A 17577-nucleotide genomic window follows, 5' to 3' on the forward strand; every position below is an offset into this window, starting at 1 on the left:
GTTTCCCTTTTGTGAGGGGTTGGGTCTCTTCCTTGATGCAAAAAATAAGTTACATGTTAAAGAACTTGAAGAGAGGGAAATTGCACTAACAAGAAATGTAATAACAGTTTTGGATATTCTATGTATTCATATGCTAGTTTTAAAAGAAATGAAAAAATATCAATGTTTTCATTTTAATCTTCAATTTATATGGAGGTAATTGGTAGATGTTTATTTATGAAGTTTGTAGGGATAGGTTTCATTAGGAACAAATGATTAATTGATCCACTCTATCATCTTGAAAGGTTGAAGGTCTTATGAAGGATATTATAGTGGTAGAAGAAGACATAACTAGATGAAGGAAGGCTTGTGAGCTAGAAGCAGAAGCTAGAAAAGCTGTCATGGAGGAGTGCCAAGCAGAGCTATTCAATTTTTCTTATATTGTTGTGCTTGTCAGAGTTCATAGTGGACATATGCTATCTTTCCTTACATTTCACCTTGTAGATCCCTAGGCAATTGTTTGGATTGTCAATATGGGCAAACATGCATTCATGAAAATGGGATGAACACTGAATGTTTTAAAATGACACTTGTAGACCATCTCACACTCTATGAGTTCTATGAGTGATAAAGTTTACTATTAATCAGTATTGTATCAATGTTTCAAACTGATTACCTATTGAATTAAGCTTGATAAACAACAGGCTGATGCAAAAATAAAAAACTAAAACTAAATCAAAAATCTTAATCAAGGTCCTTAGATATGATACTCTCCTATGAGTACTTGGTACTTGGGGTACTTGTACCTAGTACTTGTTGGAAATGATTGAAAAGCTCATGAATGAAGAGTAATGGAACTGGTAAAGAATGTTTTCAATCATTGTTTTTTCATTGATGTCAAACTTGCTACTTACATGAATGAAAAATGCTTTAGTGATCCAAATACTATAAGTTGGTTGATTGACAAGGAGGTGGCAATCAATAAGATGTAACTAGAGTACCTAGAGAAAGGTTGAAGTTATGATGTTGTAATGAAGTATAAGGATCAGCTAAGCCATTGATGAAATAGTGTATTGATGACATACTCTAAGACAAAAGGATTAACTAAGTTCTAGTTAGTGCCGAATAGATTCTCAGTTGAAGTCGAGCAAGTTCAATTTTTAGTGTGTGCCAAGTGATCTTCAGGTGCTAAGCAAGAAACAGGTGCTGAGTGAAGATATAGGTGCCGAGCAAGATACAAGTGCCAAGTAACACAGAAGAAGTCGAGTATCAATAAATCAATAATGTTGAGTTGCTGCATTATTTTGAAAATCAAAGATTAGCCAGATCTGAGCTGACATGGTAGTTATCTAGAATTTTGATGAATTAGATAGAAGATAAGAATAAAGAGCTAGAGGCATAGAACACTATGTAAAATATTTTTGGTGAATACAACTAGATTCTAGATGAAGTTTCTAGATAAGAGTAAGATATGGGATAGATACATTGTATCCTACCTAATCTATTGAAATCCTAAAGTTGGAGAGGGAAAATTGAGCAAGAAAGGTATCCTAGATTTCTATTTAAGGAGTCATAAGGTCACGAAGTGATGTGATGGTCAAGCATGAAAGTATGAAGTGTTGAAGAAGGTGCTAAGGTGAAAGAGAGCATAGATACTCTGCTTTGAAAGGTGACCATAGATATGATTGCATTGGGATGATGAGCAAGAAGACTCAAGGTGATGAAGCTTGAGATGACAAGCTATCAAAGCTATAGTGATTAAAGCCAAGCAAAGGATTGAACTAAAGTGTGATATGTAATCTACAAGATATGTTGTAAGTTGTATTAGATCAAAAGCCATTATTGTTACCCTCTAGCAATTGTAATAGTTAGAATAAATCCTATGGACTTAGGTTGATTTAATAGCCATGTTGTAAATCCTTTAATAGGGTGACATTCCAAGTGAATGTTCCAAAGTCCTTTAACCAGGCCCATTCCTAACAATATGGTGAAATCCTCTGACAAGGTCACATTTAACAATGTGTTGTAGCATTTAACAGGGTAGGCCTTTAATAGGTCAAACCATCAGAAGTGGTTGAAATCAATTGTGTAGTTATTTTGTGGGTATTATCCCCACTTCAGTTTTACCTTCTTATTCCTAGAGGGTTTTCGGGCTATCAAATTCTTAGTGTTATGCTATGATGCATGTTTACTTTTCATAATTGTTTAATATTCAATTGCATGCATGATAATTTCAGTTATGTGCCATTAAGGATTTGTAGAAAAAGGTTGTATTGGACATCATTGGACCTTGAATAACTAATTCAACACCCCCCCGCCTCGCTCCCCCCCCCCCCCTTCTTAGTTATTCTAAAGAATTATAACAATACTTGTGTATGGATACTTTGGTACTTGCACTCTACAAGTTCGACGAGTGGTAGAATTTTTTGTTAATCAGTAGTGTATCAAAGTTTCAAACTGATTACATATTTAATTAAGCTTGATAAATAATAGGCTGATGAGAAAACAAGAAATTGAGATAAGTTCAAAAATCTTAATTAAGGTCCTTAACTACGATGCTCTCCAATGAGTATTTGGTACTTGGGGTACATGTACCCAGTACTTGGGTATGCATACCCATGCAACCAAGTTAGATTTATATTTGAGAAAATGAGTTGGGAGGTCTAAATATTTCACAATATTTGATAGCATCCTCGCTATTTGTGCCAAAATGTGAGCTTTAGTTTGAGTATGGATTTCCCTCAAAGCATAAATAATAAAGATTTTGTTGCATGTTGCAGCTACCACTAGTCTGGTGGATATGTATGCAAGTTGTGGAAGAATACACATGCAATGTATGTGTGTATGTATGTATGCATGTTTTTTTATGTATGTACATATATAATATCTATATGTATGTATATAGTTGTGTGTGTACATGGATGTATACCATTTTTAATGGAATGCCTCAAAGAAAAGTGTTTTTATAGCATTCCATAATTGTAGGATATGCACAAATTGGGATATATATGTGGATACATGCATGCACTACAATCACATGTATGTATGTAGATTTATATGGGTATGTGTGTTGCATCTATTTATACATATGTGCATACATACACACATAAATATATATATATGTATATGTATGCACACATATATATAGAATTTTTGTGTTTATAATTATATTCAAGAAAATGCAATTGGTAGATGTGAAGTTTAATTCCACAATCTCTGCTAGCATTCTTCTAGTTTATGCGAAGCTAAATTCCACAATCTCTACCAGTGATCTTCCAGTTTATGCGAAGCTAAGTTCCACAATCTCTGCCAGCAATATCAATGCTGCAAGCCCACATATGATCTACACTACTTGGGTAAGGATGTGTACTACTTCAAGTTTATGTGATTTTAAAATGTACTTTCTTGAAACCTAGTTTATGTGATTTGAAAATGAAATTGTTTGAAACCTGATTTTATTTGAAAATGAAATTTCTTGAAACCATAAAAAATTCTATGCAAAAACACCATCAATTACACCCTAAGAACACTTTAACCCTTTTCACATTTGAGTAGCACAATTTGTGGCACCAATCTTTTTGGTATTGACTTCCTGTCAGCACTAAGTTGCAGCACAATTGCAACCCCCTGCCCCAACTATAAAACATTCCCATGGTATTCATATATTCATTTAGTATATATTCTCACACTGATTATGGTTTTTGTTTTCCTGGTTTGTGAGGTTTTGATGTATAAAGCTAGGTGGGATTTGATGAGAAATAGCTGGGATTTTTCCAAGTTGGGTAAGAATATAAAGTCATGAATGACAAGGCGCTGAATAGTGGAGTACATTGATGTACATGGATTTGATGTGATGTTTTGACCATAGGCTCTTCTATCTCTCCTTTTTGTATACACACAAATCAATGATAAAGAGAAACCAAAGGGATACACAATGGAAGCTTTTGTTGAGTTGGGGGAATGGAATGGGAATTAAAAGTCATTAAATTTTGATTGATTGTGTTATAACTTATGCCACCACCTATTTTTTCCTTCATTCATTCATTTATGATTCAAGAGTAGATATATATTTTTTCTTTTGCTATGCCCTTGTGATCTATGTTGCTATAGTGATATTTTTCAATGGAGAAGGAAGAAAGGGAAAAGGAAAAGGAAGGGTCTTGTATACACTATGTAGTAGAAGTGGCTTACATACAATACTTTAGTTGCTAGTAGGAGTAGGAGGAGGCTAGGTCAGTCAGTAGTAGTGGTAGTAGTAGAAATAGTACTAACTATACCAGTCAATAGCTTGCAGCCTTTAGAGCTGATTTCTCCACACCAAAATCTGGACTTGTATAATTAAGCGGTCTTAGTTTCAATGTGTACAGCCCTGATCATAAACATTGATCAACATTGTGCACAATTTTTTCTTGTCAAAAGATGGTTAGTTGCTGATGTAAATAGATTTACTTTGCTCCTTATTTTATTTTCTTGAGGTAATTGAGTTTATGATTTGAAATGAAGTGGTCAGGTTCCTTTTTATATGGCTATAGAGTCCAAAGTGTATGACTTGAAAAATAGATAAATTGAAACAATTCATATTAAATAAATCATCTCACATCATTCATCAAATCAAAATTGATTCCTTAAATTTAGATCATGCTTCTTCATTATTTATTTAAATTGCTCCTCATCACTTAATAGAATAGAATTGCATTTCATCAACACTTATTTAAAATTTAAATCACTCCTACTCACAAATGGTTCCAATATTCCCATGGACAAGTAATGTTCCAAATTTCATAAAATTGGGGATTACGAAGGGTTGTATGAGATTAAAGGCATAGGTATGTATTATAAATAAGTGATTGTTTCTTAATCTAGTGTAAGACATAGTGTTGCATAATTAATCATTGTTAATTGGCACTATCCTGATAACAAACATTACAAGTTGCTATCCCCAAGTTCATTTACTTTATGAGTTTTTAATATATACTTAGTCTAATCCTTGTTCACTCACTAATACAGTTAAGAGAATAGGTTGGCTTGTCAGGGTTGGAGTAATACCATGTTGGAGGAAGCTTTTAAGCCAATGGTATGGATGTATATCATGAATCTTTGAGGACATAGCCGAAAAAATAGGTAATTCTTATATGTGCCACAAATCCTTTGAGGGAGCCTACTCGTAGAGGGCTTCCAAGACCCTTTGAAAAGTAATTTCGCATCTTTCTTAAGCTTAGTGATGAAGAGTGCAGTGGGGAATTGAATGCTTGAATATGTATTGTGAATTAACAATTATTTGTTAATGCAATTGAAATGCATAATGATGAACATTGATCATTAGGAACTAGCATTCTCCTAGTAAGGAATGTTTTATATTTCCATTTTTGTGCAGGATCTAAACCCTAGTTGGGAATAGTAGTGTAAATTAGTGGAGGTCTCAATAAGGGACCTTACAATAGGATCAAAGCACTATCTTGCCATCTAGCAGGGTATTAGATGAAAACAAGGAATAATTCTAAGTCAAAAAGAAGAGATCTAATAATGTAATGTATTATGTGTATACTTGGTGTATGCTCTGTGTCTTCATGCATTAATGTGTAAACTATTGGTTTAAAAGAATAATTTTGACAGCTGAGTGTTAATACACTTAACCATTTTTCACTATACATGCCAAGCAAAGAGTTTATCAAGTGCCAAGTAATATCAAGTGTCGAGTGATATCAAGTGCTAAGTGATATAGAGTTTATCAAGTGCCAAGTGATATCAAGTGCCGAGTGATATCAAGTGTCGAGTAATATCAGGTGTCAAGTGATATAGTTTTGTTTAGGTGTTGAGCTATCCAGGAAACAGCATGTGCCGAGCATCAGTAATGCTTCATGAGCCGAGTAACTTAGAATATTAGCATTAGAGTTTGTAATTGCACAAACTATGATGTAAACCATTTTTGTAGCTGACACAAGGTAAATCTCAAAAGATCTAGAGATAAGAATGAATCTTTTACATTTCCTATGCAATCTGCATGCAGCCAATTGGAAAATTGGAAAGGCATGCAACCAATCAGAAAAAGGAAAGTATTGAGTGAGAAATTGAGATTCAATGTGGATCGTAGATCTATACCTAACCCTAAGTCTTCGAAGTCTTTTTAAGGAAGACAAAAGTCTCACTATAACAAGGATGAGAGAGGGAGAATATTGTTAAAGGGAAAACATAGTGGAATTCAGTGAAAGGAGACATAGAGGGTAAGAGCAACAATTTGATATTTAGTTGATCAGAACAAAGCAAAGGAGACAAATAGAAATTAGATCTCAGAGGATCAAAATTAGAGAGAGAGCCCCAAACAAGTGCCTACATTCAGCAATCAAGGATTAAAAACTATCAGGTTTATAATACCTAATACTCTCTTACCATTGTATTAGAAAGGAAACCCTATGTAGATAGGTTGGCTTAATAGCTATTTGTAGATCCTTATCAAAAGGTGATTAAATCCTTTAACAGGGTGACACTTCATGTTAAGTGTTTGGAAATCCTTTAACCAGGTCACTATTGACACAGTGTAAAGCCTTTAACAGGGCAGACCATCAGAAGTGGTTGAACAATATTGCTATAGTAATTTTGTGGGTATCATCCCCACCCCAGTTTTAGCTTCTTATTTTTGGAGGGTTTCTGGGTTACCAAATTCCAATGTTATGTGTTGTTGATGCATGTATTAGTTTCATGTTTATTTGATGTGGTTACATGCATGCAATTTACTTTCAGTTAAAAGTTTTATTGGTTAAAGTGTGATACTTCTGATTCAACCCCCCCCCCCCCCCCCCTCTCATAAGTATTCTTTCCATATTTGAATATTCCAACAATTGGTATCAGAGCATCAAGGTTCCCACAAGAAGAAGTCTAACAACTTGAAGAAAAAGATCTAAAGATGGAAGTCTTCAAACTTGGGAAGATTATTGACAATCAAGTGATTGATGTGCAACTGGCTCTACACAAAGTAGAGGAAGCAAGGGAGGAACTGAGAAAATCCTTGAAAAGAAGAAAGGATTTAGCCATAGCTGAAAATGAGATAAACTACAAGGAGATTGATACCACAAATATATTTGCCAATGGACATACTAAAGAATTTGATGTAGCAATCGTAGAACTGATGGAGAAAAACAAAGATCAAGAAAATGAGATGAGATCTCTCAAGATGGAACATGAATCACAGGCCATAATGTTATGTGAAATCACTGAACAAAAGAAAAGATCAGTTGAGGACAAAGTCATGATGGAAGATGACAAAAGAAATCTTGCAAACAAATTGGAAGAAAAGAGTACTGAATTAACAAGGATCTCAAACATGCAGATGGATACACTTGACCAAATGATGAACCTTCATCATGAACTCAATGTGAAAGACATTGAGATCTCTACACTGAAGATGTAGAATGAACAATTGTAGAATGGCTTGAGAAGAGAAAAGGAAATTTCAGAGAGCTTCAACAAACCCAATGAAGCCATCAAATATTTTGAGCAATATCTAAAATCCCCAAGATCAACCCATGATACATCAGGACTTGGATACAATAGCACTGAAGTTGGAGAATCATCAAAGAGTGCTGAACAAAGAAGCGAGAAAGGTAAGGATTTAAAACCCACTTGTCATTACTGTAATAAGAAGGGGCATACTGCTAATGTTTGTAGGAGTAGGAGTATCAATCAGCCAAACACACATAAAAGCAAGAGTTACTATTACAAATGCAAAATGCAAGGACATATGACACAAGATTGCAGATCCAATGTCACAAGGACACAAAGATTTGATGGATATTGTCATAATTGCAAGAAATATGGACGTGCTCCTGAAAATTGCATAAGAACACATTTCAGGGCAAACTATAAAAGATGGTTGAGTCAAACCACATGTTTCAATTGCTTGAAAACTAGTCATATCAACAAGAATTGCCCAAAAAGGTCAAAGGAACCAAGTTCTAAGTTCAAAAATGAAAAGGCAAAGATAGATGTTGAACACATCAGAAGTGAGATGAACAAGACATGGAAGAAGAAAGATGAGTGTAGCACATCAAGTGCAGAGATCACTTCACCTAATGCGTCAAGTGATCACACTTCATCTAATTAAGCAAGAATGGGTGTGTGGGACTGATATACTAAGTTATATCATACATCAATCCCAAGACATAGAAGAACTACAAAGAAGAAATCAGCATAAGCAAAGATGCTAAGTCAAAATTGAGAGTCTTGCAAAATTTTTTGAAGTTGTCTTCAGGTGCCGAGTTCCTAACAGCGATCGAGTTGATAGTTGATGTCGAGCGAAGTGAAACACAATGGGTGTCAAGTCATGTTGAAATCCTTCAGGTGTCGAGTAGATAGTTGTCAGCACACTAAGCATTAATTGCTCTATTTTGAAGGGTACATAGGTCAATTTTTTATCTTTTCTCACCATTCAAACGTGAAGCAAAGATGAGAAGAGCACAGAAGATCAAGGGCAGCTTAGAAGCCATTTGCAAGGATTTCCACAGTGATTCAACATGAGTTTCATCGATTTGAGGTATTTTACTTGTGTGCCGAGCTACACAGTGTTTATAAACTTGTTTAAACTGTAAACCCTAGTTTGGCAAACAATGGCATCTAGGTCTAGAACCACTAAGGGAAAGGAGAGTCATGAAATACAATTGGTTAGTAATGAAGTCAAGCAACCAGAGTTCAAGCCCATTCTAGAAGTTGCATACAAGAATGATCTCGTAGGTGCATTATCCATTATTTTTGATAAAGTTGTCATGGTCCAAGATGTTTGTAGATGTTATAACTACAAAATTGGAGCCATAGGAGATCTAGAAATTTATAATGCATATGACAAGCTATGTGAGAACAAAATACTAAAATATGAGTTCTCAATAATCGAGAAAAAGGGATTGACCAAAACCCTAGAGTTTCAATTGTATTCAAAGTTGAATGGGTACGCATAGTTTTGAGCAGAATACATGATGGAACCTTTTGGTTAGAAATAGGGCTAGTGAAATTTACCCAAAAAACTGTTAATAGGGTTACTGGTATTCCAACCCTAGATCAGCCAAAGACCCTGCATAGTGACAAAAAGGAAGTAATAGAGAGAAAGATGGGTGCTAAATGGAACAATAGGGGAATGACTATTGATACAATCACAGAACCCCTACTAGATTTTGCTATGAGAATCATTTCACAAAAATTCTATCAATCAAGCAGGTTAAACAGTGTGCATTGTATAGCAGTTGATGTTGCATACAAATTGGTTAAAAAGGATCATACCTATGATCTAGCAAAGTTCATGTTTCAATAGATTAATGAGAATGTGGGAGCTATAAGGAAGAGCAAGGGAGCTCATTGCAAATTTGGATCAATTTTGGTGTGCATGTTTTTCTATCTAATGAAAGAATTCCCTTCTGCGGGTAAGGTGAAATGGAATCCAGATAAAACAATTGTTGAACAGATCAATGGATATATTGAACAGATGGGTAATAATTTTGATGCCCAAATGACTAGCTACTTTGAGGACTTCAAACAGTCCATGAAACAAAGAATGAGGATTCTAGTCTCATTGACTGAGAAATATGAAAAAGACATTTTCTTTCTTATAGATTATTATTATACTTATATATAGGCAGTCATACCTAGAGTGAGATGGCTTAAGCCACTATGTTATGAACTCGATATTGATCAAGCCTCTACAGCAATAATAGCTCTCCTTGTAGAGGAAGTTGACAAGAATGCAAAAGCCTTTGGAACTTATGATGTTGTCAAGTCAAGGGTGGTAAGAGATTTTGAAGACTACCTCAGCATTAAAGAAGAAAGAAAAATTGGTAAGGCAAATCAAGAGAAAATTTGGTGTTGAAGGAGAAGGAACAGCAGAAGAGGAAGAAGAAGACATTGAAGATGAGGGAGATGAACCTCAACGTCTGACTCAAGGGTTAGGAGAAGATAAAGAGGAAAGTGTTGAGGAAGAAGAAGCCAAGGAAGCACAAGTTAGAACCAAGGTCACAAAAAGAAAGGCCACAACTCCTCCTGCTCCTCAACCCAAGGCAAAGAAAGTAGCTTCTCCTACACCAAAGAGACCTACTACAAGGGTTGTAGCACAAAAAACCCAAGAGGAGGCAGAAGAGAAGAAGAAAGCTTCAAAGAAGATTGTTGCCGAGGCAAAGAAGAAAAGAAAATTTGTTGCCTAGCCTCAAACAAATGAAGAGAAGACTGAGTCAGAGGACAATAGCCAATTTCAAGTGGTAAGTCACAAACCTCAGACTGCTATTGATAAATTATGCTCAAAGATTAAGAATGATGATTTGAAAGGTTTAAAGAACATAAATTTTTCTAAGCTCACCAAGGAGGAACAAAATAAATTAGAGGAATCAGTGTATGCTATGATGGCTAATTATAAGCACACACCTCTAGAGTTAGATGAATCAATGCCTAAAGAATTGTACAAAATTGTAGAGGATAAATGGCATTTTTGTTTGCAAATGGAAAGGGAGATAAGGGAAACAACATTAGCCAAGTTGTTGCCTGATTTGACTAAGGATCAAATAAATGGTGCAGTTAAGAGGCATAACAATAGATTCACTCCCAAACATAGAGCTTGTAGCATTTTGTAGAACAAAATTGAGGATGTAGTTACAAATTCCACAAGATTGTGGAAGATAGTTTACAAGAAAACATAAGATGTTTACAATGAAGAATATAAGGCAGAGGCAAGTACCAAGAAAAAGGAGATGAAGGCATCAGGAATTAAAGAAAAAGAAAAGGAACAAGTGGAGAAGAAGGTTGAAGAAGAAAAGGAAGATGAAGAGGCACATACAGAGGAGAAAGAGGAAGAGAAAGATACAGCTAAGCAACAAGATCAAAGTGTGCAAGACACACAGCTATCACCTCCTAGTCCTCCTCATACCATCATCACACCTACAGAGATTGTCAAAATCAAGGATGTTATAGACACTTGTGGTCCAAACATCAATCCATTAACTGCAAAGGATTTAGCAAAAATCCTTGACCAATCAACACTAGTAGTGAAATTGTGTTCAAGTCCTATATTGGTCAGTGTTGATGAATTGGAGAATCTAGTAGCTAAAACAAAGGTAGTCAAGGTGAAAACACAAGAACCACCTTTGACCATACAACCTATTGGTATTCTATTCCTTCCTCCACCACCTCTACCAAGTGTAGTCACTGATACACTTCAGATGCCCAGTGCAGCAGTAGGGGAAGTCAAAGAAACATCTGAATAACCAATAAGTTCAACCCCACCTATTGATCACCAAAAGGATAAACAAGTTGAAGAAAAATATGAGACAAGTAAGAAGGAGGAGTCTGCAATACAAATATTGGTTGCATTACCCAAATCTGGTACTCCAACACAGACTCTTAAATAGCTGAGCACTAATAGGTTACCATTGTAAATCAGGACACTAGGCTCGAGCTCATTAAGGGCAGTCAGGAAACTTCACTATGGAGTTCTTGAACTTGATGAAGAAATAAAGATTCCACATTATGAATCTATCACTCTCACTGAAGAGGAGATCAATGAAATTCAAAGTGCATTGGATAGAAGAAGGAGACAAGAAGCACTAAGAAGAGAACACAAGCACAAGCATAGCTTGAATGAAATCAAAGACATATTCATAGAAGCTTTTAGCTTAAAGTCTCTAGATGAGTCAAGGCCAATCATAGAGCAACTATCTGATATAGTTGACTAGGTGACTAGTAAAGACCAAGATATAGATGCCAAATTACTGGAATGGTCAAAAAGAAAGTTTCAAGGCAAGGTAAATGAGAAAATATTGGTGATATAGCACTATCACAAGTGGAGCTGGTTAAGAAAATTGAAACAGTCAAAACTGTACTTGGAAACATATTTTCCCTGTACAACAAGTTGTGTGATTTTTCCACATTCACACAAGACACTAGCTAGAGATACTGAGCTTGGAGAGAAATTTTAAGATTTCTAGCATGCAACTCCCTACAAATCCAGCTCAAAGTGAGAAGCATTTTTCCCAATCACTTCACACACAAAGAGAGTTAGCTATCTTAACAGCAGAGGAGGCAACTCCAAAGCCAAATTGATGCAAATTCAATCCTCAATCACTCATCATTTAGAAGTACTTTATAAGGAGCAGATGTATGCAGAGACAATCCTCAAGAAAGACCCTAATCTTTCTACATCTAATGGACTTGTACACCTAGCAGCAGAGATTTCCATCCAGTATAAGTCATTGGATGTTGCATTAGCAAATTGGGATGCAGCTCTGAAGGTACTCCTTGAAGTAAACAGTACATTTTTGGGCAAGTATGGCATTTCCCTATCGAACCCTCTACATAAGTGTCAAAAAGGGGGAGATTAAGTATGGGGGAGTTAAGTAGAGATTAAGTATGGGGGAGATATAAGCTGAGAAGGAGATACAGAATGAAATAGGAGATATAGAATGAAATGGTAAGTATGATGAAAGGGGGAGAATTTTGAAAAAAATTGATAAAACATATTGGTCAGAATGTAGAAACAGGACAGAAGTCACTGAGTGTACAAAGCATAATCAATTCATAGGGAGTCATAAGGTATATTGTTATTTGTTCTTAAAATTTTTTGAGCAAATAAGAGGATGCATGAAATAATGTCAAGATCACAGGATCTTAGTTAAGTGTTTTTGCATCTCATGTCAAAGGGGGAGATTGTTGGTTTAAAAGAATAATTTTGACAACTAAGTGTCAATACACTTAACTATTTTTCACTATACATGCTGAGCAAAGAGTTTATCAAGTGCCAAGTAATATCAAGTGCTGAGTGGTACAGAGTTTATCAAGTGTCGAGTGATATCAAGTGTCGATTAATATCAGGTGCCGAGTGATACAATTTTGTTTAGGTGTCGAGCTATCCAGGAAACAACATGTGTCAAGCATTAGTAATGCTTCATGAGCTGAGTAACTCAGAATATTCGCATAAGAGTTTGTAATTGCACAAACTATGATGTAAAATATTTTTGTAGCTGACACAAGGTAAATCTCATAAGATCTAGAGATAAGAATGAATCTTTTACATTTCCTATGCAATCTGCATGCAGCCAATTGGAAAATTGGAAAGGCATGCAACCAATCAGAAAAAGGCAAGTATTGAGTGGGAAATTGAGATTCAATGTGGATCATAGATCCATACCTAACCCTAAGTCTTTGAAGTCTTTTTAAGGAAGACAAAAGTCTCACTGTAACAAGGATGAGAGAGGGAGAATAGTGTTAAAGGGAAAACATAGTGGAATTCAGTGAAAGGAGACATAGAGGGTAAGAGCAATAATTCGATATTCAGTTGATCAAAACAAAGCAAAGGAGACAAACAAAAATTAGATCTCAAAGGATCAAAATTAGAGAGAGAGCCCCAAATAAGTGCCTGCATTCAGCAATCAAGGATTGCAAACTATCAAGTTTATAATACCTAATACCCTCTTACCATTGTATTAGAGAGGAAACCCTATGTAGATAGGTTGGCTTAACAGCTATTTGTAGATCCTTATCAAAAGGTGATTAAATCCTTTAATAGGGTGACACTTCATGTTAAGTGTTTGAAAATCCTTTAACCAGGTCACTATTAACACAGTGTAAAGCCTTTAATAGGGTAGGCCTTTAACAGGGCAGACCATCAGAAGTGGTTGAACAATATTGCTGCAGTAATTTTGTGGGTATCATCCCCACCCCAGTTTTACCTTCTTATTTATTGAGGGTTTCTGGGTTACCAAACTCCAGTGTTATGTGTTGTTGATGCATGTATTAGTTTCATGTTTATTTGATGTGTTTACATGCATGCAATTTACTTTCAATTAAAAAATTTATTGGTTAAAGTGTGATACTTCTGATTCACCCCCCCCCCCCTCTCATAAGTATTCTTTCCATATATGAATATTCCAACATAAACTTTGTGAATGGTTCATGTCTTCATGCATTAATGTGTATACTTCATGTATGCTCTATGTCTTCATGCATTCATGTGTATGTTTTGTGTATTCTTTGTGTCTTCATGCATCAATGTGTATATTTTGCATATCCTTTGTCTTCATATATTCATGCACCCACAACCACTCTTCGTCAGTTGGGTAATGAACATGATGCTCTCTCAAGTGTGAGCATTAGTAGGAATATGTTTGAAATGATTATCAAAAACTTGTTGTTAGAGAGGATTGATCATACTATGGAGCATTTTGAGGGAAGTGGATCAAATTGGAGGTTGGTAAAAACTGGAACCCCTAGCATGCTTGGCAGTTTTGAGGACATTCTCTTTGCTAGCAATGACATGCAAGATACACTAAATATAATTGCTCTTCAATATGTTATTCATGAGAATGATTATCTTGTGTGTATGGCCTTTGTTGACCTAACAAAGATAACTTTAAGCATCTCCAAGTTTCTTGATGACAACGAATACTAAAACCTGGAATCTGCCATGATAGCTCTTGGTTGTAGGGAATGCTTGTTACCTCTAGGAAGTGGAAAGTCCACTGATAATAAATGTCTAGATGATGTATTGGCAAGTTGTAGTGTTCACTTAATTGAAAAGAAAAAATCTGATTTCAAGTCTAGGGATGTTGATCAAGATCTCTATCGCCTTGTAAAAGGTTCAATTGAGTTGTTGAAGGACATAGTTGCAAGTTCAGAGTCTACTACTGGAGCTTTGGGGGCCCTCCTCTCTTACATAGATTTTCTTGTAGATGACAGAAATTATGGAAATTTTACCATTCAGCATTATCACATAGGCAAATTTATGTAGCTAGATGTTGTAGCTTTATGAGCATTGAATGTTCTTGAAAGTAAAATAGATGCAAACAAAAACTTTAGTTTATTTGGATTGATGAATAGGACATGTATTACTGGCATGGGGAAGAGACTATTGAATAGGTGGCTCAAGCAACCTCTCTTAGATGTAGAAGAGATCAAGTGTAGACTGGATATGGTGCAGGCATTTGTTGAGGATGCAACATTACACCAAGATTTTAAGACTTCATCTAAAAAGAATTGCAGATATTGATCGACTTGTGTAGAAACTAGAGAAGGGTAGGGCCAATCTACAAGATATTGTAAAGCTCTATTAGGCAAGGATCTTTAAGTTTTAATGTGGTAGCTCACTAATGCCATTACGTAGTAGCTCTCTAATGCCATTTTAAAACAATCATAATCTACCCACTTCAATAGATTTTATCACATTCTTCTATATAATTTGAACTTTTGAGATAAGCTTTGCTAATGCATAATTATATAACTCATGATATCATTTTACTATGACTAAACTTTCTTAAAATGATTATCACTAAGCTGTGGGAACATATAGTTGTGTTTTAGTGATGGGAGAGTGAAAACCTTTCTTGTGCTATACACATTCTTAATCGTGCTAGAAATTTGATTTCTATCTCAAAGCATAATTATTTAAAGATGCAAGCCACAGTTGACAAGTTTGGCTGTAAGTTAGTAGGAGAGAATTTAGAAGTTGCTAAAGGATCCCATATAGAGATTTTGTATAGGCTGAATGTTGTCATTAATTGCAGCTTTGCTAATGTAGTTGATTTCAAAAATACATTTACATTATGTCTATGCCACATTGGAGAAATTTGGTTTTGGATGGGTGGGCTTTACAATCCTACTTTTAAATGCCTAGCAGTATTGCAGACATCTAGACAATGTGTAATCCAAGATGCCTTGAATAATTTTGATCTGTTCATTAAATACTTGGTTGTATTATTAAACACAGTTCTTGGCTATGAGTAGGTGGACTTTGCAATCTTGTTTCTAAATGCTTATTAGCACTGTAGATGTTCATGCAACACAATGTCTGATGTGCATTGAATAATTTGGACCTCTATTGAATATTATTCCTACAAAAGAATTCAATTCTTGTCAAAAGAGGACTACACAAATTTTCATCTGAATATTCACCTAGCAATAGTGTGTAGTTTAAGATGTGATTTATTATAATCTTTCTGATAAATATTTTCCCTTTTAAGTAAATTCAATTACTTGTTATATGTGAGTGGCCTTTCTAGAAGAGAACGGTGTGGGATATATCATATAATCTATTTTTTGTTTAGTTCTTAAGAACTAGAAAAATGTATTAAGGCTTTTTTCCTCATGTCTTGTGTTGAATCTTTTATGGGAATTTTTAACAATCCACAACATCTACAACCTGCACTAAGAACTCCATTCATCACCACACCACTTAGTTTACAATATGAACAAACTAGGTTGTTTTACCTCAAACTCACTAAAAATAGTTTCAAAATCCAAGTTGTGCTTCTCCTAGGGGACTAAAAATCATCCTCTTGGAGTGAAATTTATCATTTTCCTTACCAACTCTTTTAGAAAAATGGTTTTTTGATAGAGATAATTTTAGTTCTCTCCTAGTAGTTAGTAAATAATTACAATAGAGCTTATTTTAGCTCTCTTCCTTTAGTTTGATTAACAATGCTATTGTACTGATCAGGGACTCCTATGGCATGTCACTGTTTCCAAAATAAAGTATTAATGTAAATGCTACGTGATATATTATATCCATCACACTGTAGAAATTTGGTCTACCATTTAGAATCTAGATACTTCAGCCAATTTTCCCTATCCAAACTATGGTGTGATTCAGAGCAAATACATACATATGTTGTAGCTATGGCATGTCTAAAGAAATATGATATTACTCAGCTTTTTTGCAAGTTTGTGAGACTGTCAGGGTTTGGTTTGCCTAATATATCTGAATTTTAGTAAAATAAAGTCATGAATTTCAAAGCTTCATTTGATTCTTCGGCCATTTCTCCTTAGAAGATTGAAGGAAGAGGTGGAACAAAACCTACCAAAGAAAAAAGAAATAATCTTATATGTAAATATGATGGAACATCAAAAACAGATCCAAGAGCATTTAATCAATAAAACACTTGAGGCCTAGCTGCAAAGTAAGGCAGAGAGAGGTAGGGTAATGTGTTCTCTAATTTGGAAGAGTTATTTTATAGATCTCTTCCATAAGTTGTGTTCCTTTATTAAATTGTACTACTAGCCATTTAGCCAGTCTTATTTGCTTGAATAGTAAAAGTTTGTTCTGACTTCCTTTATCTATTTTAGGCATAGGCATCAGAACAAAGCTAAACAATTTGATGATTCAACTGAGAAAGAACTGCAACCATCCTAATCTATTGAAATCACATTTTGATCAATCAAGTAAGGTTTTAATTAGTAATTGAGCTTGGTTATTTTGAAATTGATTACTAGTGGGACAAATTGATTTAGTTTTATGTCTAACATTAAGCTTTCTCTTTAGTTGATTACCCAACAGTGGCTCAATTGGTTTAGTAGTGTGGCAAATTTGGATTGTTAGACAGACTTATATTACATTTGAAAGCTCAAAAACATAAGGTACGAATAAAAATTTGCATTAGTTAACCTTCATTTTTACTACGCCCTTAAGTTTCTTGTATTGATTTCAAGTAACAACACAATCAAGAGAAGAGTTTGCTTGTTGTTCTCAAGTTTCGTGTGCTTCTATGTTTTAGAACATGCACTTTGCAGTTTCTAAGCATGATTTTTTGATGGTGCCAAAATTGTACATTGATTATAGATTTTGATATTTTCTCAATGGACAAA

The sequence above is a fragment of the Cupressus sempervirens genome, chromosome 6, assembly GCF_028749045.1.
Source record: "Cupressus sempervirens isolate cs-2001-9-10 chromosome 6, ASM2874904v1, whole genome shotgun sequence".
Taxonomy (NCBI): domain Eukaryota; kingdom Viridiplantae; phylum Streptophyta; class Pinopsida; order Cupressales; family Cupressaceae; genus Cupressus; species Cupressus sempervirens.